This window comes from Tamandua tetradactyla, chromosome 17 (genome assembly GCF_023851605.1).
Source record: "Tamandua tetradactyla isolate mTamTet1 chromosome 17, mTamTet1.pri, whole genome shotgun sequence".
Taxonomy (NCBI): Eukaryota; Metazoa; Chordata; class Mammalia; order Pilosa; family Myrmecophagidae; genus Tamandua; species Tamandua tetradactyla.
In genome coordinates, this window is record NC_135343.1 from 26,351,281 (window position 1) to 26,377,186 (window position 25,906).

The following is a 25,906-nucleotide window of genomic DNA, read 5'->3' on the forward strand; positions in this document are numbered from 1 at the left end:
GTCCTATCCAGATCAGCTTCATCTATATCTCTAGACATAGTCGATCACTGTTTCAGCTCTTTTTAACAGTTGCCGAATGGGGTAATGCTGACTTTCATAGCTTCAGTGCTCTAACTCTGAATCGCAGGTGTCACATAAATACCCAAAGTTTTAGATAACAACCAAGGACAAAAGCCTTTGGTGTATGCCCCCTCTCTACTGTTACAACTACCGAGCTACTGATGAGTAGCTACTGATAAGTAGCTCAGTATCTCAGAATTTAGAAATATCAGTTACAACTGCTAAATATATCTGCCTGCTGTAAGAGCTTACAATCTAGGAACCTCTACAATACTTACCCTTACTTTTGTGTTTCTTTTAATACATTTATACCTCTATCTTGATTTTTCTTTGGTCAAAAATTTTTTTCAGGGTACTGTCTGAAAATATAGAGCTGTGTCCCAGTAGCCATGTTTCTTTATGATGATTGTATAATGATATAGCTTTCACAATGTGACTGCGTGATTGTAAAAACCTTGTGTCTGATGCTCCTTTTATCTACCTTGTTAACAGACAAGTAGAACATATGGAATAAACATAAATAATAGGGAGAACAAATGTTAAATTTAGTTTGAAATGCTAGTGATCAATGAAAGGGAGGAGTTAGGGGTATCGTATGTATATGTTTTGTTTTTCTCTGTTTTCGTTTTATTTCTTTTTCTGTTGTCTTTTTATTTCTTTTTCTGAATTGATGCAAATGTTCTAAGAAATGATCATGATGATGAAAATGCAACTATGTGATGATATTGTGAATTACTGATTATATATGTAGAATGGAATGATCAAAATAGGAATGTTTACGTTTATTTGGTGTTTTTTTTGTATTTAAAAAAATAAAAAAAAATTTTTTTTCAACTTTTTTATTAGAGAACTTGTGGATTTACAAAGCAATCATGAATAAAATAGGATTCCATATACCACCCTATTATTAACACCTTGCATCAGTGTGGAACATTTGTTATAATGGATGATAGTACATTTTTATAACTGTGCTATTAACTCTAGTCCATGGTTAAATTAGAGTTTACAGAGTTTACTCAGTGTAGAGTACTTCCATGGATTTACTTTTCTTTTTTTTTAATTAATTTTTTAAACATAACAAACAAACACAAACATTCTGACCATATGATCATTCCATTCTACCTGTATAATCAGTAATTCATCATATCATCACATAGTTGTATATTCATCATCATGATCATTTCTTAGAACATTTGTATGACTTCAGAAAAAGAAATAAAAAGAAAACAGAAAAAAATTCATACATACCATATCCCTTACCCCTCCCTTTCATTGATCACTAGCATTTCAATCTACTAAATTTATTTTAACATTTATCCCCTCTATTATTTATTTTTATTCCATATGTTTTACTCGTCTGTTGAAAAGGTAGAAAAAAGGAGCATCAGATACAAGGTTTTCACAATCATGCAGTCACATTGTGAAAGCTATATCATTATACAATCATCTTCAAGAACACAGCTCTACAGTTTCAGGCACTTCCTTCTGCTTCTCCAATATACCTTAACTAAAAAGGTGATTTCTATATAATGCGTAAAAATAACCTCCAGGATAACCTCTTGACTCTGTTTGAAATCTCTCAGCCATTGATACTTTATTTTGTCTCATTTCTCTCTTCCCCATTTTGGTTGAGAAGTTTTTCTCAATCCCTTGATGCTGAGTTCCAGCTCATTTTAGGATTTCTGTCCCACATTGCCAGGGAGGTTTATACCCTTGGTAGTCATGTCCCACATAGAGAGGGGGAGGGCAGTGAATTTGCTTGCCATGGTGACTGAGAGAGAGGCCACATCTGAGCGACAAAAGAGGTTCTCTGGGGGTGACTCTTGGGCCTAATTTTAAGTAGGCTTAGCCTATCCTTTGCAGGGATAAGTTTCATATGAACAAACTCCAAGATTGAGGGCTCAGCCTATTGCTTTGGCTGTCCCCACTGCTTGTACGAATATATGGAATTCTCCACATAGGGAAGTTGGATTTTCTCCCTTTCTCGTCATTCCCCCAAGGGGACTTTGTAAATACTTTTTTTTAACTATATTTTTATTGACAAATCTTCAGAAACATGCAGTTCATACATGGTATGCAATCAATGGCTCAAAATATCATGACATAGTGTGTATTCTTCACCATAATCATTTTTTTTATGAAACATATAACCACATACAAACACAAACATTCTTACCATATGATCATTTCATTCTTGTTACATAATCAATAACTCACAATATCATTATACAGTTGTGCATTCATCATCATAATTTCTTAGAACATCTGCATCAATTCAGAAAAAGAAATAAAAAGACAACAGAAAAAAATTCATACATACCATAGCCCTTACCCCTCCCTTTCATTGATCATTAGCATTTCAATCTACTAAATTTATTTTAACATTTGTTCCCCCTATTATTTGTTTATTTTTAATTCATATCTTCTACTCATCTGTCAATAAGATAGATAAAAGGGGCATCAGACACAAGGTTTTCACAACCACACAGTCACATTGTGAAAGCTATATAATTATACAATCATCTTCAAGAAACATGGCTATTGGAGCACAGCTCCACATTTTCAGGCAGTTCACTCCAGCCTCACCATTACGCCTTATCTAAATATTCATTTAATGTGTAAGAATAACCTCCAGGATAACCTCTCAACTCTGTTCGTAATCTCTTAGCCACTGACACTTTATATTGTCTCATTTTTCTCTTCCCCCTTTCAGTCGAGAAGGTTTTCTCAATCCTTTGATGCTGAGTCCCAGCTCATTCTAGGATTTCTGTCCCCACATTGCCAGGAAGGTCCACACCCCTGGGAGTCATGTCCCACATAGACAGGGGGAGGGCAGTGAGTTTGCTTGTTGTGTTGGCTGGAGAGAGAGGCCACATCTGAGCAAGAAGAGGTTCTCTTGGGGGTGATTCTTAGGCTTAATTTTAAGTAGGCTTAACCTATCCTTTGTGGGGTTAAGTTTCATATGTACAAACACCAAGACTGGGGACTCAGACTTTGCTTTGGTTGTCCCACTGCTTGTAAGAATATCAAGAATTCTCCACTTGGGGAAGTTGGATTTTCCCCTTTTCTCATCATTCCCCCAAGGGGACTTTGTAAATACTGTTTTACTCACTGTTCAAATCACACTCGAATTTATTGGAGCATCACTCTGGACAAACCTACAAAACCTTATGCCCTACTCAAGGTTCCATGTACTTATGGGGTTCAATTAAGCTGTCTGCATAAGTTATATTAGGAACTGCACTAGTCAAAATATAAATTTTGTACCAGATGAACATTTTTTGCTTTAGTCTCACACAGGAGTTAAAATTTTAAAATATTAATTAACACCTATTTTCAGCACCCTGCAGTAATGACATTCCTTTGTTCTTACTCATGCAAAAATATTTTAAAATTTCTACATTTAGTCACTATCATTATACACTCTTAGCATTCCTAGATTATATCATTTCAGTCTTTATCGTCTATATTTCTTTCTGATTTCATTTTTGCCCCCAGCCCTCTTCCTTCTATTATTCTCACATTCAGCTTCATTCAGTGTTCTAACATAATTGTATTACAGTTAGGTAGTATTGTGCTATCCATTTCTAAGTTTTTACAATCAGTCCTGTTGCACAATCTGTATCCCTTCAGCTCCAATTATCCAATATCTTACTCTATTTCTATCTCCTGATGGTCTCTGTTACCAATGAAATTCTCCAGGTTTATTCACTAATGTCAGTGCATATCAGTGAGATCATACAGTATTTGCCCTTTTGCTTCTGGCTAATTTCACTCAGCATAATGTCCATCCATGTTGTTATATATTTCATAACTTTATTGTGTCTTACAGCTGCATAATATTCCATTGTATATATATACCACAACTTATTTAGCCACTCATCTGTCAAGGACAATTTGGCTGTTTCCATCTCTTTGCAATTGTAAATAATGCTGATAAAAACATTGGTGTGCAACTTTCCATTTGTGTCCTTGCCCTCATGTCCTCTGAGTAGATACCTAGCAATGGTATTGCTGGGTCATATGGCAATTCTATACTTAGCTTCCTGAGGAATTGTCAAACTGCCTTCCACAGTGGTTGTACCATTTGACATTCTCACTGACAGTGGATAAGTGTGCCTCTTTCTCCACATCCTCTCCAGCACTTGTCGTTTTCTGTTTTATTGATAATGGCCGTTCTAGTGGGTATGAGATGATATCTCATTGTGGTTTTGATTTGCATTTCCCAAATAGCCAGGGAAGTTGAGCATCTTTTCATTTGCTTTTTTGGCCATTTGTATTTCCTCTTCTGAGAAGTGTCTGTTCAAGTCTTTTGCCCATTTTATAATTGGATTGTCTGTCTTTTTGTTGTTGAGTTGAACAAGCTCTTTATAAATTCTGGATACAAGACCTTTATCTGCTATGTCATGTCCAAATACTGTCTCCCATTGTTTATGCTGTCTTTTTACTTTCTTCATGAAGTTCTTGATGCACAAAAGTGTTTAATTTTGAGGAGTTCCCATTTCTTTCTTTCTTTCTTCAATGCTTGTGCTTTGGGTGTAAGGTCTAGGAAACCACCTCCTATTATAAGATTTATAAGATATTTCCCTACATTTTCCTCTAACAGTTTTATGGTCTTAGATCTAATGTTTAGGTCTTTAATCCATTTCGAGTTAATTTTTGTATAAGGTTTGAGATATGGATCCTCTTTCATTCTTTTGCATATGGATATCCAGTTCTCTAGGCACCATTTATTGAAGAGACTGTTCTGTCCCAGGTGAGCTGGTTTGACTGCCTTATCAAAGATCATTTGTCCATAAGTGAGGGGGTCTATATCTGAACACTCTGTTCGATTCCATTGGTCAGTACATCCATCTTTATGCCAGTACGATGCCGTTTTGACCACTGTAGCTTCATAATATGCCTTAAAGTCAGGTAGCGTGAGACCTCTGGCTTCATTTTTCTTTCTCAGGATACTTTTAGCTATTTGGGGCACTCTGCCCTTCCAGATAAATTTGGTTATTGGTTTTTCTATTTCTGAAAAGTAAGTTTTTGGGATTTTAATTGGTATTGCATTGAATCTGTAAATCAATTTAGGTAGAATTGACATCTTAACTATATTTAGTGCTCTGACCCATGAACACAGTATGCCCTTACATTTATTTAGGTCTTCTGTGATTTCTTTTAACAATTTCTTGTAGTTTTCTTCATATAGGTCTTTTGTCTCTTTTAGTTAAATTTATTCCTAAATATTTCATTCTTTTGGTTGCAATTGTAAATGGAATCTTTTCTTGATTTCCCCCTCAGATTGTTCATTACTAGTGTATAGAAACACTACAGATTTTTGAGTGTTGATCTTGTAACCTGCCACTTTGCTGTACTCATTTATTAGCACTAGTATTTTTGCTGTGGATTTTTCAGGTTTTCAACATACAGTATCATAGCATCTGCAAACAGTGAGAGTTTTACTTCTTCCTTTTCAATTTTGATGCCTTGTATTTCTTTTTCTTGTCTGATTGCTCTGGCTAGAACTTCCAATACAACGTTGAATAACAGTGGTGATAGTGGATTACTATCACCTATCCTTGTCTTGTTCCTGATCTTAGGGGGAAAGTTTTCAGTTCTTCCCGCTTGAGGATGACGTTAGGTGTAGGTTTTTCATCTAGTCCCTTTATCATTTTGATGAAGTTCCCTTCTAGCCTCATTCTTTGAAATGTTTTCAACAGGAAAGGATGTTGAATTTTGTCAAGTGCCTTTTCTACATCAATCGAGATGATCATGTGGTTTTTCTGCTTTGATTTGTTGATATGGTGTATTATATTAACTGATTTTCTTATGTTGAACCATCCTTACATACCTGGGATGAATCCTACATGGTCATGGTGTATAATTCTTTTAATGTGCTGCTGGATTTGATTTGCTAGAATTTTGTTGAGGATTTTTGCATCTATATTCATTAGAGACATTGGTCTGTAGTTTTCTTTTTTTGTAATATCTTTGTCTGGTTTTGGTATGAGGGTGTTGTTGGCTTCGTAAATTGAGTTAGGTACTGTCCCTCCTCTTCAATTTTTTTGAAGAGTTTGAGCAGGATTGGTACTAATTCTTTCTGGAATGTTTCATAGAATTCACATTTGAAGCCATCTGGTCCTGGACTTTTCTTTTTGGGGACTTCTTTTTTTTTTTTTTTTTTTTTAAGACAGAGAGAAGGAAGGAAGGATAGAAGGAAGGAAGGAAGGAAGAAAGGGAAACATTTTCTTGTTTTTTTTTTTATTGTATTCTGTTTCTCCGTATTTGTTACATGGGCTGGGGCCGGGAATCGAACCGAGGTCCTCCGGCATAGCAGGCAAGCACTTTGCCCGCTGAGCCACCGCGGCCCGCCCCACTTTTTGGGGACTTCTTAATGACTGATTCAATTTCTTTACTTCTGATTGGTTTGTTGAGGTCATCTGTTTCTTCTTGAGTAAATGTTGGTTGTTCATGCCTTTCTAGAAAGGTGTCCATATCATCTACATTGTCGAATTTATTAGCATAAAGTTGTTCATAGTATCCTCTCATTACTTCCTTTATATCTGTGGGGTCAGTGGTTATGTCTCCTCTTCCATTTCTGATTTTATTTATTTTCATCCTCTCTCTTCTTCTTTTTGTCACTCTTGCTAAGGGTCCATCAATCTTATTGATTTTCTCATAGAACCAACTTCTGATTTTGTTGATATTCTCAATTGTTTTCATGTTCTCAATTTCATTTATTTCTGCTCTAATCTTCATTATTTCTTTCCTTTTGCTTGCTTTGGGATTAGTTTGCTGTTCTTTCTCTAGTTCTTCCAAGTGGACAATTAATTCCTCAATTTTTGCCCTTTCTTCTTTTTTGATATAGGCATTTAGGACAATAAATTTCCCTCTTAGCACTGCCTTTGCTGCATCCCATAAATTTTGATACATTGTGTTTTCATCTTCATTTGCTTTGAGATATTTACTGATTTCTCTTGTAATTTCTTCCTTTACCCACTGGCTGCTTAGAGTGTATTGTTGCTAGGAATGCTTAGAGTGTATAATAATAGTGAAATGTACAATGTACAAATTTTAAAAATGTTTTTGCATGAGGAAGAACAAAGGATTGTCATTATTGCAGGGTGCTGAAAATAGATGATAACTAATACTTCAAAATGTCACATTATGTGTAAGACTAAAGCAAAAAATGTTTATTTGTTACAAAATTTAGATTTTGACTAGAGCATTTCCTAATATAGCTCATGTAGATAGTTTGATTGAATGTCATAAGTACTTGGAATCTCAGGTAACACTTGAGATTTTGTTGGTTTGTCCAGAGTGATCCCCCGATGAATCCCAGAATGATTTGATCAGTGACTGGAAAAGTATTTGCAAGCCCCCTTCAGGGAATGGTGAGAGTGGGGAGAAATTCAACTTCCCCAAGTTGAATTCTTGATATTCTCACAAGCAGTGTGGACAACCAAAGCTATAGGCTGAGCCCCCAGTCTTGGGGTTTGTTCACATGAAACTTAACCCCACAAACAATAGGTCAAGTCTACTTAAAATTTAGGCCTAAGAGTCACACCAAGAGAGCCTCTTTTGTTGCTCAGATGTGGCCTCTCTCTCCAGCCAACATGACGAGCAGTCTCACCACCCTCCCCCTCTCTGCGTGGGACATGACTCCCAGGGGTGTGGACCTTCCTGGCAATGTGGGACAGAGATCCTGGAATGAGCTGAGACTCAGCATCAAAGGACTGAGAAAAACCCTAGAATGAGCTGAGAATTAACATCAAGAGACTGAGAGAACCTTCTTGACCAAAAGGGGGAAGAGTAAAATGAGACCAAGTGTCAATGGCTGAGAGATTCCAAACAGAGTCGAGAGGATATCCTGGAGGTTATTCTTATGCATTAAGTAGATATCACCTTGTTGTTCAAGATGTAGCAGAGAGGCTGGAGGGAATTGCCTGAAAATGTAGTGCTGTGTTCCAGTAGCCATGTTTCCTGATGATGATTGAACAATGATATAGCTTTCACAATGAGACTCTGTGAATGTGAAAACCTAATGTCTGATGCTCCTTTTAGCTACTATATCAACAGAAGAGTAGAACATATGGAATAAAAATAAATAATAGGGGGAACAAATGTTAAAATAAATTCAGTTTGAAATAGTGGTAAATGAAAGCGAGGGGTAAGGGGTATGGTACGTATAGTTTTTTTTTCTCTATTATCATTTTATTTCTTTTTCCGTTGTCTTTTTATTTCTTTTTCTAAATCGAGGCAAATGTACTAAGAAATGATGAATGTGCAACTATGTGATGATATTAAGAATTACTGATTATATATGTAGAATGGAATGATTTCTAAATGTTTTGTTTGTTAATTTTTTTAATTAATAAAAAAAAAAAAAAGAGTGTGTTGTTGAGCCTGTACATGTTTGTGAATTTTCTGGCACTCTGCCTATTATTTATTTCCAAATTCATTCCTTTATGATCTGAGAAAGTGTTTTGTATGATTTCGATCTTTTTAAATTTATTGAGACTTGCCTTGTGACTCAGCATATGGCCTATCCTTGAGAATGATCCATGAGCACTTGAGAAAAAGGTGTATCCTGCTGTTGTGGGGAGTAATGTTCTGTAAATGTCTATTAATTCTAGCTCATTTGTTGTATTATTCAGATTATCTGTTTCTTTACTGATCCTCTGTCTAGATGTTCTGCCCATTGATGAGAGTGGGGAATTGAAGTCTCCAACTATTATTGTAGATGTGTCATTTCTCTTTTCAGTGTTTTCACTGTTTACCTTATGTATTTTGGAGCATTCTGGATCGGTGCATAAATATTTATGATTGTTATGTTTTTTGTTGAATTGTTCCTTTTATTAATACAAAGTGTCCTTCTTTATCTCTTTTAATTGCTTTACATTTGAAGTCTAATTTGTTGGATATTAGTATAGCTACTCCTGCTCTTTTCTGATTGTTATTTGCATGAAATATCTTTTCCCAACCTTTCACTTTCAATTGATGTTTATCCTTGGGTCTAAAATGTGTTTCCTGTAGACACCATATAGTTGGGTCCTGTTTTTTAATCCATTCTGCAGTCTATGTCTTGATTGGGGAGTTTAATCCATAAACATTTAGTGTTATTACTGTATGAGTAGTACTGTCTTCTACCATTTTACCTTTTAGATTTTATATATCATATCTAATTTTTCTTCTTTTTACCTTTACTGATGGTCTTCATTTCTGCACTCTTCTCCACACTTCTCTCTCCTGTTTTTTTGTATCTGCCTCTAGTGCTCCCTTTAGTATTTCCTGTGGAACTGGTCTATTGGTCACAAATTCTCTCAGTGATTTTTTTTGCCTGAAAATGTTTTAATTTCTCTCTCATTTTTGAAGGACAGTTTTGTTGGATATAGGATTCTTGGTTGGCAGTTTTTCTCTTTTAGTAATTTAAATATATCATCCCACTCTGTTCTTGCCTCCATGGTTTCTTCTGAGAAATCTACGCAAAGTCTTATTGGGCTTCCCTTGTATGTGATGGATTGCTTTTCTCTTGCTGCTTTCAAGATTCTCTCTTTCTCTTTGACATCTGACATTCTGATTAGTAAGTGTCTCAGTGTTCTAGTTTGCTAGCTGCCGGAATACAATATACCAGAAGCAGAATGGCTTTTTAAAAAGGGGTATTTAATAAGATGCTAGTTTACAGTTCCAAGGCCCAGAAAATGTCCCAATTAAAACAAGTCTATAGAAATGTCCAATCTAAGGCATCCAGGGAAAGATACCTTGGTTTAAGAAGGCCAATGAAGTTCAGGGTTTCTCTCTCAAGTGGAAGGCACATGGCGAACATGGTCAGGGTTTCTCTCTCAGGTGAAAGGCATATGATGAACATAGCCAGGGCTTCTGTCTCATCTGGAAGGGTATATGGCAAACATGGCATCATCTGCTACCTTCTTCTCCTGGCTTCTTGTTTCATAAAGCTCCCTGGGAGGCATTCTCCTTCTTCATCTCCAGAGGTTGCTGGCTGGTGGACTCTGTTTCTTTAGGCTAGTTCATTCTCTGCTCTCTCAGAAGTCTCTCCTTTCTCCAAAATGTTTCCTCTTTTATAGGACGCCAGAAACTTATCAAGACCCACCCAAATGGGTGGAGCCATGTCATCACCTAATCCAGTGTAACAGCCTCTCTTGAATAAATCTCATCATCCAGGGGGATAATCTGATCACATTTTCAAACATGCAGTATTGAATAGGGATTATTCTACCTTTATGAAATTGGATTTTGATTAAAAAATGGCTTTTCTAGGGGACATACATCCTTTCAAATCAGCACCTCGGAGTACATCTATTTGCATCTATTCTGTTTGGGGTACGTTGCAGTTCTTGGATCTGTAATTTTAAGTCTTTCATAAGAGTTGTGAAATTTTCAGTGATAATTTCCTCCATGAATTTTTCTCCTCCTTTTCCCTTCTGTTCTCCTTCTGGGACACCCACAACACATATATTCATGCTCTTCATGTTGTCATTCAATTCCCTGAGTCCCTGCTCATATTTTTCCATTCTTTTCCCTATATTTTCTTTTGCTTGTTGGATTTCAGATGTCCCATCCTCCAGTTCACTAATCCTATCTTCTGCCTCTTGAAATCTGACATTGTAGGTTTCCATTGTTTTTTTTTCTTCTCTTCTACTGTGCCTTTCATTCCCATAAATTCTGTGATTTATTTTTTCAGAGTTTCAATTTCTTCTTTTTGTTCATTCCTTGCCTTCTTTATATCCTCCTTCAATTCACTGATTTGATTTTTTTTTTTTAACATGGGCAGGCACTGGGAATCGAACCCGGGTCCTCTGGCATCGCAGGCAAGCATTCCTGCCTGCTGAGCCACCATGGCCCGCCCCACTGATTTGATTTTTGATGAGGTTTTCCATATCTTTTTGAACATTCTGAATTAATTGTTTCAACTCCTGTATCTCATTTAAATTGTTGGTTTGTTCCATTGACTGGGCCATATCTTCAATTTTCCTAGTATGACTTGTTATTTTTTGCTGGTGTCTAGTCATTTAATTACCTTTAATTAGTTTATTCTGGAGATTCACTTTTTTTACCTAGGATTTTCTTGCTGGATGACTTTATTGTCTATCTGTTCTTTGACATTCAGTTCAGCTTATTCTGGACCTCTAGCTTAGGTTTTTTTTAACAGAGCAGAATTTTTCAGTTCTTGTTTTCTTATTTCTTGCCCTGCCTGTATGGTACCTTTCCACCACCACCCCCTTAGGAGGGTCTACTTAAGTATTATAGACCCCAGCCAGATTTTCCCAGACCAAACTGGCCTCCTGTCAGGAGGAAAGAGTCATTTCCATCAGTTTACCCTGAGGGTGAGACTCAACAGGTTGAAAGTTTCTTGTGAAGTCTCTGGACTCTGTGTTTTTCCTGTCCTGCCCAGTATGTGGCGCTCTTCTGCCTATGGGTCCCACCAGCATAAGATGATGTGGTACCTTTGACTTCAGCAGACTCTTCCTGCTAGGGATATGGTGGAGAAAGAGGAGAGGTTGTAGGCTGGTTTTAATTGCTTTAATTTTCCAAAGCCTAGGGCCTGAATTCCTTGAGGGAAGGAATCCACCTGAGCTGGACCCCACCCCTCTTCTGGGTAAGGCACAGGCTCTAGACAAGCTCTCGAACAAGCTTGCTTCTGCCTGTGCCTGGGGCAGTTGCAGCCTGAGAAGCTCTGCTGCTGTATCCAAAGGCAGTCAAGCTGTAGAAGCACAGCCACAAAAAAGAAAGAAAAAAAATCCTTCTCAGAGCAGGACCCCCATTCTTTGGGTTTGCCAGTCAAGAGCATAAGTTGGTATGTTGCTTTGTGTACCTTCAGATCCTGTGTGTCCCCTCCTTTCCTTCAGGGCCCAGACCCTTTCAAGTATTATGTGCTATCCAATCCAAAAAACTTCTGTTTCTTTTTTTCTTTTTCTGTCAGTTCTGCCCCCTTGGCACTGGGGCAAAAATCAGCAACCTCTGCTTTGACTCAAGATTCAGCTGAGCTAGGGGCCTATCTTTAGTAGTCAAAATTTGTGAGTTAATTCCACAATTGGAGTTTGGTTGCACTCAGCCTCGCTGCTAGTAAAGTCCCTTTCCTTTCCCCTCTGGGAAGCAGCCTGTGGGGGAGGGGCATTGGCCACCAAGGTTTGGGGGACTTATGGTTCTGGGGGTCTCTCAGCTGGTCCAGCTGATCCAGACTGGGGTACACTGTGTGTCCAGTCACTGATGTGGCCCCAGCAGTTGTTCTGTACCGTTCCTGGCTGTTTAGTACCTGTTCTGGAGGACTAACTAAATCTCACACCTTGTTAAGCCACCATCTTGGCACTGTCTTGTGTCAAGTTAGAGTTTTAAAATATGAATTGCCATCTGTTTTCAACACCCTGCAATATTAACATTCCTTTGTTCCTCTTCATGCAAAAACATTTTTAAATTTGTATATTTCATTTATGGACTAATGTTCTTTCCATTGTAGAACTTCACCTGCTCTAAAGACTAAAAGATAAGGCTATGAAATGCTAAAGTAGGGCCATTTTATAAGCAAACCTTCCTCAGCCTACTAAAGTAGGAACAACTATGCTTTCTGTCTTATTTCTAACTCAGGAAAGTATGCTGACCTACAAAAGAACTGAATATTGAGAGTAATACTGCGTACTTGGATCTGCTTCCTATTTATCACCCAAATGGGAAGTAATCACTAATAACAGATCCTAGTTGAAAATGAAAAGTTCAAGTATATACTTTAGACCAATGCCAGCCATCTACTTCCTTTACAGTAAGAAGGAATGGGTCCTTAAAAATAAAATAAAATTTTTAAAAAATGATTGAATTAAAGAAATCTCTTGTAACTAGTATTATCCATACCACTTGTCAGAGATGAATCATCTCATCTTTTGCCATCTTCAACAGTTATTTCTTTAACCCAGCTACTTGAACATTTTACCATTATATTTTTTACTTGTTTGAGACACCTCAACAAGCTTTTTAACACATTGTGTCATGATACCAGAAACTGTGTTTTGTATCCCAGTACATGTTCAGTATGCAGTAGAATGTGTTAAATTCTGTTTATTGAATAAATGACAACTTTTAAAGTGGGTATCATTGTAGTTTCTATATTCATTTTGTAATAATTTGAGTGTTCAAACCCAAAATAGTGTTTTAAAGTGAAGATTCTGTCTCAGTAAGGAAGAGCTGGGAGGTATGTAGTTCTTATTCATCTTTATCTCCCTGTTATCTGACACCTGATATGGAATTAGGTCCATAGTTACACTACAGAGATGTTAAATAAACGAATAACCATCTTACCCATCTCGTATCTTCCCACCACTGGACATTGTAGTCGTCTCCCCAGTATCCTTTTCACCTTCATTATGTATCTGCCATAAGATTTTAAGAAAGTGTTGATTCCACTCTAGTAATTCCATCTACTTTGCTTCCATGAGTGTTTAGGTAATCTAAAACTAAGCCATCAGAGAAGATGCTTGTGACCAACTCATACCAATGAAGAGCGACTTCTTTTAAAGGTTTCTCATGCTTCTGAGAGAACAACAGGAGGCCAGCTGTCTCTCTCCTGGATGGAGTAGAATGCAGATAGGAACCTGGACCTGCTGCAGTCATTTTGCCACCATGAAGGAAGCCAGCATTAGAATGAGACTGACACCACAGATGGCAGAACAGAGAAATGGAAACAAAGGAAATCCTTAATGATATTGTTAAGGCAATTTCAAATAATTCCCATAGAACCTGAAACCTGACCAGGGGCAGATCTAGGATTTAGGTTTTGCATGGCCTGAAGCTTATATAATTTTGAGAGTTCTCTTTATCAAAAAAAATGCAAAATTACAAATGCAGGGCGGGCCATGGTGGCTCAGCAGGTAAGAATGCTTGCCTGCCATGCCTGAGGACCCGGGTTCGATTCCCGGTGCCTGCCCATGTAAAAAAAAAAAAAAAAATTACAAATGCTAAATTAACTACAAATGTGAATATTTCATTATACTGATAAAATAAATCACATCATGGTGATGTGGGAGATAACTCCCTGGGATGAATGCAGACCTGGCACCATGGGATCAACAACAATTCCATCCTGACCAAAAGGGAGAAAAGAAGTGTAATTAATAAAATGTCAGTGGCAGAGAGAGTTCACATAGAGTGGAAAGGCTACTCTGGAGGTTACTCTTACCCAAGCTTCAGTTTGACCTTACTACCTATCATAACCTGCCAACCCCCAACCAGGACCATTCCAGCCAATCCTAAAGAACACCTAGGGCAATATATAAGATTCCAATATATAAAACAAGATTCCACAGGGGTTCCTTGCACTAGAGTAACTTTCCAGAAACCTACAACCTCCAGATGGGTCCCTGGCCCAGATAAGTCCTGAAACCTAGCCCAGCCTCTCCAGAACATCAGACAGTTCCATCTCCCTACCCCATTTAAGTGACAGACCCTTCCAATATAAAAAATTTAGAATGGCCATAGCCCAAACACCCCTAAAGAGAGGGAAAGAAAGATCAAAGTTGACGGTGGAGTTATTCAGAGAAGATAGGATTTAACAAGTGAATATGAATGCTGAATCATTAAATTGATATCTCTTTTAGTCTCCAGTATTTTAGAGCAGCTAAAAGTAAAAACCTAAAATTGTGGAATTGTAACCCATGTCAAACTCTGAAATATGTTCTACAACTAATTGTGGTGTTGGGCTTTGAAATTTATAGCTTTTTTGCATACAAGTTATTTTTCACAAAAAAAAGAGAAGAAAAAAAGTCGATTGTGATGATAAAAAAATATTTAAGCCCCCTAGCCTCCTACATTCTGGAGCAGCTAGAAGGAAAAATATGAAAGGATCATATGGTAGCCCATGACGAACTGTGGGATCTGTTCTGTAACTAGAAGAGTTGAAGAGTGCTTTGAAAACTATTGTTTTTTTATTTCTTTCCTTTGTATATATGTTATGTTACACAATTTAAAAAAGTTTAAAAAAATTTAAAAAATTATACCAAATCATGTCTTAAAAAGTTGTTCAATGTCACAAATCTAAAAATCAACAATTTTTTTTTGTATTACCTTCTTGACACATCTCTATGGTACTTTTTCTCTTACTTGTTGGGATGCATCTTTTTTGATGTTCTCATAAAACAATGATTTTGTGATGGTGTTAGAAGTATTTTATAATCTTGGAATTCAGCATTTTCTTTTCCATAGTTGATCAAAATTTGATTTGTTTTGTTTTCGTAGCTTTAAAGAGTCTCTTTCAGATTCACAACATTTTTGTAAAGTCATGTAAATTATTCAGTTGTATGTCAAGTTTGGAATAATGTTGATCACATTTTATATATGTTTGATACAAAGATTTCAGGACATTTCAAATTTTCTTGAGCAATGTTAACCTTAAATATGATTTGAGTAGACCAAACTCAATGTGCCAGTTTGAAATTGTTGTTTACCCCAGAAAAGCCATGCTCTTTAATCCTGATTCAATATTGTTGGATGGAATCTTTTTTATTGTTTCCATGGAGATGTGACCTGCCCAATTGTGGGTGGGGCTTTTTTCATTGATTTGTGTCTTCACCCATTCAAAGTGGGCTTCTTACTAGAGTCCTTTAAGAGGGAACCATTTTGGAAAAAGCTTCAGAGCTGACAGAGATGCAGACATTTGGAGATGCTTGGAGTGCCAACAGAGGGAAGACATGCCTAAATATGGACATTTGGAGATGCAGAGCCCAGCAGACATTACCATGTGCCTTCCCATGAGATCCTAAGCAAGCTAGAACCCAGAGTTGTATCCAGGAGATGCTAACTGAAGGCCCAGGGATGCTTAGAGAGGAAACCACTGGCATCAGAAGCTGAAAGCCACAGAACCAGGAACAAAGACCAGCAGATGCCAGTATTATGCTTTTCCATGTGAAAGACATTGGCCTTTTTTGAATCAGGGTATCTTTTCCTGGATGCCTTAGTTTGGATATTTTTATGGCCTTAGAACTGTACACTTGTAAGTTAATATATCACTTTTTAGAAGCTATTCCATTTCTGGTGTATTGCAGTCCAGCAGCATTTAACAAATGAAAATATTCCATTACAAATTGTCCTCAATGTCTCCCTTGTAGTGACAGATTATTACATTTGTTATCCTCATTAGTATCAGTATTATGCAAGACTGCATATCACATGTGGTTTCCCTCAGTTCTGTTTGTAATAATGCTATTATTTGTGCCCTATAAACATAGGAATTTTAATAAATTCCATTTCAAGTAATCCCCATTAAAGAAAAAAAAGTATAGTACATTTCTACATATATATATTGCATCAAGTATATACCTGACAGGAGAAAATTTCTACTTTGTGTCTGCTTAGAGGTTTACACATCTGATAATCTGACCAGGTGGGTGATTCTCTTTACCTGAGTTAGTTTAGAAGATTTCTTTTACTCATGTTTGGTCAACTGGTGGTTTCATGCCACTGGATTCTGGGATGGCCTCACTCTCATGACTGGTGGCTGGCTGGCTATTGAGGTGTTCAACTCCTGGCCAAAAATGTATGTCCATCTTTCAGGCCTTACCAAAGGTGACTATGAAGCTTTACCCAACAGGCTTTCAGGGGAAATCTGCTTTCTCTGCATGAGATTTGGCACATAGCTAGTGCATTTCAGTTTCTGAGGGAAGTTGCAGTCAATAACTCAGGCCCCCAGGGTGATCATGCCCTAACATATACCTGCATTTCTCAGGTGCCTCTGCTGAGCCCTCAATACTGGGAAGAAGAAGGAGATGCCTTGAAGAAACTTTTCTCCACTCTGACTCAGTACCTTTCCACTCCTAATACTGCCTCCTCATCCTTCTCCAAGTCCCTGAGCCCATAAAAGCAAGAGCCATTTGTTCAGGGCTCCCTCAACGGTAGGATGACCCCTACATTTGTATTGATTCATCTGACCCTTGCTTGGTGCTATTTCATGTGAAAAAAGTGGAACAGAGGTGGAGTTGATGCTTTCTCAGGGTTAACCTGTTTACACTATCACAGTAAGTGATTAAAGTAATTGAGTTACATTTTGTTCTAGTTTGCTAGCTGCCAGAAAGTGATACACCAGAAATGGGATAGCTTATAAAAAGGGGAATTTATTAAGTTGCTAGGTCACAGTTCTAGGACTGTGAAAATGTCCAAATTAAAGCAAAGCTATAGAAATGTCCAATCTAAGGCATCCAGGGAAACATACCTTGGTTCAAGAAGGCCAATGACATTCAGGGTTACTCTCTATCAACTGGAAAGGCAGATGGTAAACATGGCGACGACTGCTAGCTTTCTCTCCCAGGCTTCTTGTTTCATGATGCTCCCCCAGGGATGTTTTCCTTCTTCATCTCCAAAGGTCTCTTGTTGAATGGGCTCTTGTGGTTCTCCTAGCTTTCTTGTGGCTCTCTCTAAAAATGTTTCCTCTTTTAAAGGATTGCAGTAGTAATAAAGACCCACCACATCTCCATCTAATCAAAATGTTAATATCCACAATTGGGCATGTCACATCTCCATGAGATAATCTAATCAAAAGATTCCAACCTACATTCTTGAATAGGGATTAAAAGAAACAGTTGCTCCCACAAGATTGGATCAATATTAAAACATGGCTTTTCTAGGGTACATAATTCTTTCAAACCAGCATACATGGTTAACATCCAAGATCTTGTAGGCAAAACCCAAGTTCATGCTTAGGACTGATAAGTCATCATTATCTTCTTAGGGAAATTATGGAGGAAATAGGTGACTTGCATTCTGTGTTGTCATGGCAACAGCTGCTCATTTCTTCCCAGCAACAAGATCTATTCATACGATTATTGAAGGTAACACAACTGTTAGCCTATGGTCATAAATCAGGAGTCAGTTTGTGAATGATGTCTCTCTTGGGGGCCAATCAATAAGTATATCAGTTTCCCAAATAGAGATCACAGCAATGGCAAGCCATGTGAAGCTCTGGTGGTAACACAACTGTCTTTCTTTGTTCAAATAAATTTATTTGGGAGTCATAAAGATTTTAATTCATGTAGTTGACCCAGAATGTTTGACTGAGATAAGTGCCAATGGGTTGTTACTTTCATGAGAAATCAAAGTCCTAAATTTACAAAGAACAGCCATTGATTAGTGAAATTGTCAGTAAAAAAGAATGATAGGAAAGACCTGAATCTAAGAAGATTGTTAGAACTAAGCATATATCATGAAGAATGACTTGACTAACAAGCATGTGACAAGTGCAGGGTCTGATGTGGAGAAGCTGATATGAGGCTGCAGAGCCCTACCCCCAAATCATAGTCCTCCAAATAAAGCACCATCTGGACAGAATATGCTTATGCCCTCACAGATCCTGGGCAAGCCCTCCCTCCCTTACCCTTCCTTTTTTAAACAAATTCCATACAAGTGAAAGTTGGACCTGATGAATAGGGTTCTCCTACTTCAAAAATGCAGGAACGGTTTATATGTGAGCATATTTAAGAGCCTGGAGAATGTACTGTCCAGGGATTAAGTCCAAATATTAGAGTTTGGTTTATGTTATGCTTCTTAGTAAGGCAGATCTTATTTTTCTCTTATGGGTTTGCTGAAAGTGTAAGTAACAATCACAATCATTTCAGCAAGAATTTTGATTAGTCTTAACCATTAGTTGTATTACTTGTTAGAAAAGAAATGCTATGAGCAAAACTGGGCCCCAGCTTATGGGCGCTTCATCGTTGAGTCAGTAACTTCTTCCAGTGCCTCTTCCTGCCATCCATGTCTATCTGGAGTGAAAAAGGACTTGGATGCTGGTAATCAGAGGATCCCTTTTCAGGAAAATTTAAATACAGACTGTGTTAGATAACACTATTGAGTTTATATTAATTTTCTTAGTGTGATAATGGTATTGGATTATATAGGTGAGTGTTCTGATTCTTTGGCAAAGCATGTGGAATATTCTGGGGTAAATTTTTCTGTCTGCATCTAATTTCAAAAAACCCAAACATGTATCATATAGATAGATATAAATTGAAGCCAATTGTGACAAAAGTTAATCATTATTTTATCTCAGTGAAGAATATATGGGTAATTGTACCATTCTTTTAAATTATCTGAAGATTTTTTCCCCTCAAAACGAAATGTTAGGGCAAAGGAACACACACATAAAAATATAGTTCTTGACATATCTTCTGCAGAAATGGAAGGCTGACACTCACAATAGCCTCTATACCAAGCATGTGGTAGTTGGGCATTGGCTACTTTTAGGTAGTGTGTCTCTAAAAAATGCAAAGGGAAGCAGGAGAGAGTCAGCTATGGGCTAGACTTCATGTAGTAGTGGGAATGCTGTTTCATCAGCTCACTGGACTCACAAGTGGATGTGAAAAGTGGGCGTTTAAGCATAAATTATCATCCAAGAATGTAAGGTGTTTAGGAGGTTAATATATTTCTCTTAAAAAAAAATATTTTGCTGCATCACTTAGTATCACTTTGGTCTGAGAACCAGCCCTGTTTTCCTGGCTTCAAAGACCAATTTGACATACCAAAGAGCAAGAATTGCCACCTAGGAGTTTCTAATGCCAAAGCCAAGTTGTGTGTGTGTAGTTATGTGCACACATTTGCTAGCATTTTAAATAAGGCAAACTACTACAGGTGAATGGACTAAATCAGTGTTTCCTAAACTATTCTCATTAAAAGAGAAGGATTTTATGTTCAAATAAGCTTGGAAACTGCATACTATATTATCTTCTTGAGATTCAAAACGCACATTAGCTTATTAAAAATTCTATGAAGTCCCACAAAAAAAAAGTCTGTTTAAAATGTTTGTCAGGGTGGGCCATGGTGGCTCAGCAGGCAAGAATGCTTACCTGCCGTGCCAGAGGACCCGGGTTCGATTCCCGGTGCCTGCCCATGTAAAAAAAAAAAAAAGTTTGTCATAGGATTTTCCAAACACATCAGGGTTCTTATAGAACACTAGGCCACAGGGCACACAAGTCTAAATGCAACCAGAGTAGCTACTTAAAACAATCGTATGGCAATGATTTTCACCAAATTCTGTTGCTATTAAATGGCAATCTACAAACATTTCCTCAGAAACAGGCTTTGTACACAGTATAATACATAAAGTATAGGTAGGGATAGTCAAGTACAGTTCTGGGGACTAATTGTGACTTAGATATAAATCTTCAATGAATATATGGCATTTAGAAAACCATGTTAATCAATGGAAAAATCCACCTCAACGAAATACATTTATATATATTTCAAGACATTCATCTATTTTAGAAATCAAAGTATATCTTGGTTGTTTTAGGATGCTAAATAGTCCTGGTTTTACTGGAATTACATGCTAATTTGATTCTTATTACTTCTTTTTCTGCTATTTTCTCCCACTTCACTATTGTTCCCCAGACTTCTTTGAAGTGTTGTAAGAGGTGGATGGATGGGTTGAATTGGTGGATAAATGAATGGAGAGTTGGATGGATGGGTAACACAGTATTTTTTTATTGTGAAAAATAACATATGTACAAAAAAGCAATAAATTTCAAAGCACACTGTAACAATTAGTTATAGAACAGATTTCAAAGTTTGGAATGGGTTACAGTTCCACAATTTTAGGTTTTTCCTTCTAATTGCTCCAAGACACTGGAGACTAGACATAATGTCATTATAATGATTCAGCAGCCGTAATCCTTTGTTAAATCCTATCTTCTCAGTTATAACTCCAACTTCTCTTTTGATCTTTACATCCCAGTCTTTAGGAGTATTTGGGCCATGCCCATTCTAACTTTTTTCATGTTGGAAAGGGCCATCAATAACGTGGGATGGGGGATAGAACTGGGTGCTGTTCTGGAGAGGCTGGCCCCTCTGGGTTTCAAGACTTATCTGGCCTAGGAACCCATCTGGAGGTTGTAGGTTTCTGGAAAGTGATCACAGAGCATGGAAACTTTATTGAATCTCAGATAACCCCCTAGATGTTCTTTAGGGTTGGCAAGGATGGTTTTGGTTGGAATTTGGCAAACCATGATAAATAGCAATATCTAGCTGAAGCTTGTATAAGAGTACCTCCAGAATAGCCTCTTGACTCTATTTGAACTCTCTCAGCCACTGATACCTTATTTGTTACAATTATTTTCCCCTTTTTGGTCTGGAAGACGTTGTCAATCCCACAGTGCCAGGGCCAGGCTCATCCCTGGGAGTCATATCCCATGTTGCCAGGGAGATTTTCACCCCTGGATGTCATGTCCCACATGAGGGTGGGGGTGGGAAATAATGATTTCACTTGTAGAGTTGGGCTTAGAGAGAGAGAGAGAGGCCACATCTGAGCAACAAAAGAGGTCCTCTGGTAGTAACTCTAAGGCATAACTACAGGTAGGCTTAGATTCCCCACTAGGTAACAGAATATTAAAGCTGAATCTTCAACCAGGATAAGGTAGTTGTGAAATACCAGAGACAGATCCTCATATGGAGAATTCACAAGGGAAATTTCCCCAAGACTTAGCCTAATTAAAGATATAAAAAGTGGCTCCTGAGGGTGCAAGGGTAGTTCAGTGGTAGAATTTGAACCTGCCATGTGGGAGACCCAGGTTCAATTCCCGGCTGATGCACTTCCTCCCCACCCCCAATCCCAGAAAAATCAACAAGTGGTGATGCAATAATGGGATAGTCACATGGAAAAAGAATAAAATGTCACCCCTACCATACAACATATGAAAAAAAAGTTGGTCCACCACAAAAAAGTACTCAGAGTGTGGAAAGTGGGAGAACTTTTTGGAGGAGATCTTTGGAAATGGCTGTACTGTGAGGCAAATCCTACCTCGTGAAGTAAGGGATGTTTCCATTAGACCCCTTGGAGAGCTTACTATGTGACCCCTATAATTGAGTCTTTATGAACTGGAGTCTACCTCCTCTCTGTAAAGTCAAGAAGAGAAGAGACTAGCTGACTGTATTGGTGGATCCCGAAAAGTGCAGCTGAGTTAGGACTAGCCCCCACTCCCGAGTTTAGCTGGGAAAAGGATATGTGTGTTACCTCATGTATCAGAAGGGGCCTACAAGGGAGAAAAAGACAGCAAGGGGTCATTTTGGGTCATGTCCAATAGGACTATTTAAAGGAGTGGAAGTACCCCAGATTCAAGAAGCAGGAAACAAACTGGACTACTGTGGAATGGGTCTATGCCACTCTCTGTCACTGCTGCAAGGAGTGGGGACCTGCTGGGGGTTCTCTGAGGAGCCCATGAAAATAGCCCACCAGAGAGTCAACCTTAGACATTTGCTAGGGGCCTGAGAGCCCAAAGGCTTTCCTTTTACTTCTCTCTCTCCATCTCCCACTCCAGAGGTCAGAGACTGGTTGGCAAACTGAGGTTAGGGGGCTGGGGGTGTAGTTGGGGAAGAGAAGCCAGCCATAGGCCCCTTTCTCACGTAGGTAGGATTCCAATCTGCAACAGGGTCAAACTGAGGGAAGGAAAAGAATAGTTTTTTTTTAAACTTTGTTTATTAATTAAAAAAATTAACAAACAAAACATTAAGAGATCATTCCATTCTACATATACAATCGGTAATTCTTAATATCATCACATAGTTGCATATTCATCATTTCTTAGAACATTTGCATCAATTTAGAAAAAGAAATAAAAAGACAACAGAAAAAGAAATAAAACGATAACAGAGAAAAAAAAATTATACATACCATACCCCTTACCCCTCGCTTTCATTTACCACTAGCATTTCAAACTAAATTTATTTTAACATTTGTTCCCCCTATTATTTATTTTTATTCCATATGTTCTACTCTTCTGCTGATATAGTAGCTAAAAGGAGCATCAGACACAAGGTTTTCACATTCGCAGAGTCTCATTGTGAAATCTATATCATTGTTCAATCATCATCAAGAAACATGGCTACTGGAACACAGCTCTACATTTTCAGGCAGTTCCCTCCAGCCTCTCCACTACATCTTGAACAACAAGGTGATATCTACTTAATGCATAAGAATAACCTCCAGGATAACCTCTCAACTCTGTTTGGAATCTCTCAGCCATTGACACTTGGCCTCATTTCACTCTTCCCCCTTTGGTCGAGAAGGTTCTCTCAATCCCTTGATGTTAATTCTCAGCTCATTCTAGGGTTTTTCTCAGTCCCTTGATGCTGAGTCTCAGCTCATTCCAGGATCTCTGTCCCACGTTGCCAGGAAGGTCCACACCCCTGGGAGTCATGTCCCACGCAGAGAGGAGAAGGGTGCTGAGACTGCTCGTTGTGTTGGCTGGAGAGAGAGGCCACATCTGAGCAACAAAAGAGGCACTCTCGGGGTTGACTCTTAGGCCTAAATTTTAAGTAGACTTGACCTATCCTTTGTGGGGTTAAGTTTCATGTGAACAAACCCCAAGCCTGGGGGCTCAGGCTATAGCTTTGGTTGTCCACACTGCTTGTGAGAATATCAAGAATTCAACTTGGGGAAGTTGAATTTCTCCCCACTCTCACCATTCCCTGAAGGGGGCTTGCAAATACTTTTCCAGTCACTGATCAAATCACTCTGGGATTCATCGGGGCATCACTCTGGACAAACCAACAAAATCTCATGTGCTACCTGAGATTCCAAGTACTTATGACATTCAATCAAACTATCTACATGTGTTATATTAGGAAATGCTCTAGTCAAAATATAAATTTTGTAACAAATAAACATTTTTTGCTTTAGTCTCACACATAAGGTGACATTTTAAAGTATTAATTATCATCTATTTTCAGCACCCTGCAATAATGACATTCCTTTGTTCTTCCTCAGGCAGAAACATTTCTTAAATTTGTACATTGTACATTTCACTATTATTATACACTCTAGGCATTCCTAGATTATACCATCTCGATCTTTACCATCTATCTTTCTTTCTGATTTCATTTATGTCCCCAGTCCTCCTCCCTCTATCATTCTCACATGCAGGTTCATTCAGTGTTTTAACATAATTACATTACTGTTAGGTAGTATTGTGCTGTCCATATCTGAGATTTTATATTCAGTCCTGTTGCACAATCTGTATCCCCTCAGCTCCAATTACCCAATATCTCACCCTATTTCTATCTCCTGATGGTCTCTGCTACCAAGGAAATATTCTAAGTTTATTCACTAACGTCAGTTCATGTCAGTGAGACCATACAGTATTTGTCCTTTTGTTTCTGGCTAATCACACTCAGAATAATATCCTTAAGGTCCATTCATGTTGTTACATACTTCATAACTTTATTCTGTCTTACAGCTGCATAATATTCCATCTTATGTAAATGTCACAGTTTGTTTAGTCAACTGTCTGTTGATGGACATTTTGGCTGTTTCCATCACTTGGTAATTGTTAATAATGCTGCTATAAACATGTAAATGTCCATTTGTGTCCTTGGCCTCGCAACCTTTGAGTAGAGACAGCATATACATGGGTCCTGTTTCTTAAACCATTCTGCCAGACTATGTCTTTTGATTGGAGAGTTTAATCCATTAACATTCAGTGTTATTACTGTATGGGTAGTACTTTTTTCTACTATTTTGCCTTCTGGATTTTATATGTCATATCTAATTTTCCTTCCTTTTACCTTTACTCATAGTCTTCCTTTCTACACTCTTCTCCACACCTCTCTCTTCTGTCTTTGTATCTGTCTCTAGTGTTCCCTTTAGTATTTCTTGCAGAGCTGGTCTCTTGGTCACAAATTCTCTCAGTGATTTTTTGTCTGAAAATGTTTTCATTTCTCCCTCATTTTTAAAGGACAATTTTGCTGGATATAGAATTCTTGGTTGGCAGTTTTTCTCTTTTAATAATTTAAATATATTATCCCACTGTCTTCTCGCCTGCATGGTTTCTGCTGAGAGATCTGCGCATAGTCTTATTGGGCTTCTCTTGTATGTGATGGATTGCTTTTCTCTTGCTGCTTTCGAGATCCTCTCTTTCTCTTTGACCTTGGACATTCTGATTATTAAATGTCTTGGAGTATGTCTATTTGGATCTGTTCTCTTTGGGGTACGCTGCACTTCTTTGATCTGTAATTTTAAGTCTTTCATAAGAGTTGGGAAATTTTCAGTGATAATTTCCTCCATTAGTTTTTCTCCTCCTTTTCCCTTCTCTTCTCCTTCTGGGACACCCACAACACGTATATTCATGCGCTTCATATTGTCTTTCAATTCCCTGAGTCCCTGCTCATATTTTTCCATTTTTTTTCCTATAGTTTCTGTTTCTTGTTGGATTTCAGATGTTCTGTCCTCCGGTTCATTAATCCTATGTTCTGCCTCTCAAAATCTACCATTGTAGGTTTCCATTGTTTTTTTCATCTCTTCTACTGTATCTTTCATTCCCATAAGTTCTGTGATTTGTTTTTTCAGACTTTCAGTTTCTTCTTTTTGTTCCTTCCTTGCCTTTTTTATATCCTCCCTCAATTCATTGATTTGGTTTTTGATGAGGTTTTCCATGTCTGTTCGTATATTCTGAATTAGTTGTTTCAGCTCCTGTATGTCATTTGAATTGTTGGTTTGTTCCTTTGACTGGACCATATCTTCAATTTCCTTAGTGTGATTTGTTATTTTTTGCTGGTGTCTAGGCATTTAATTACCTTAATTAGTTTATTCTGGAGATTGCTTTCACTTCTTTTACCTAGGGTTTTCTTGCTGGATGAATTTGTTGTCTATCTGTTCTTTGACATTCTGTTCAGCTTTATCTGAACCTTTAGCTTAAGTTTTGTTTAACAGAGGAGAATTTTTCAGTTCTTGTTTTCTTGTTTCTTGCCCTGCTTGTGTGGTACCTTTACCCCCACACACACTTAGGAGGGTCTGCTTAGATATTATAGACCCCAGCCAGATTTTCCCAGACCAAATTGGCCTCCTATCAGGAGGAAAGAGTCATCTGTGTTGGTTTTCCCTGAG

At 37.8% G+C, this 25,906-nt stretch overlaps 1 protein-coding gene across 4 annotated transcripts in view; it reads left to right on the forward strand.

Annotated features, from left to right (window-relative positions):
- Window positions 1-25,906, forward strand: part of ACYP2 (acylphosphatase 2) — a 350,111-nt gene that overhangs the window by 85,106 nt on the left and 239,099 nt on the right. For 3 of the 4 annotated variants that reach the window (XM_077134226.1, XM_077134227.1, XM_077134225.1), the window contains 2 exons: window positions 13,572-13,765; window positions 16,772-16,937. The gene's annotated coding sequence lies outside the window, so the exon portion shown is untranslated. The remainder of the gene's footprint in view (window positions 1-13,571; window positions 13,766-16,771; window positions 16,938-25,906) is intronic. The other variant, XM_077134228.1, reaches the window with a different exon arrangement.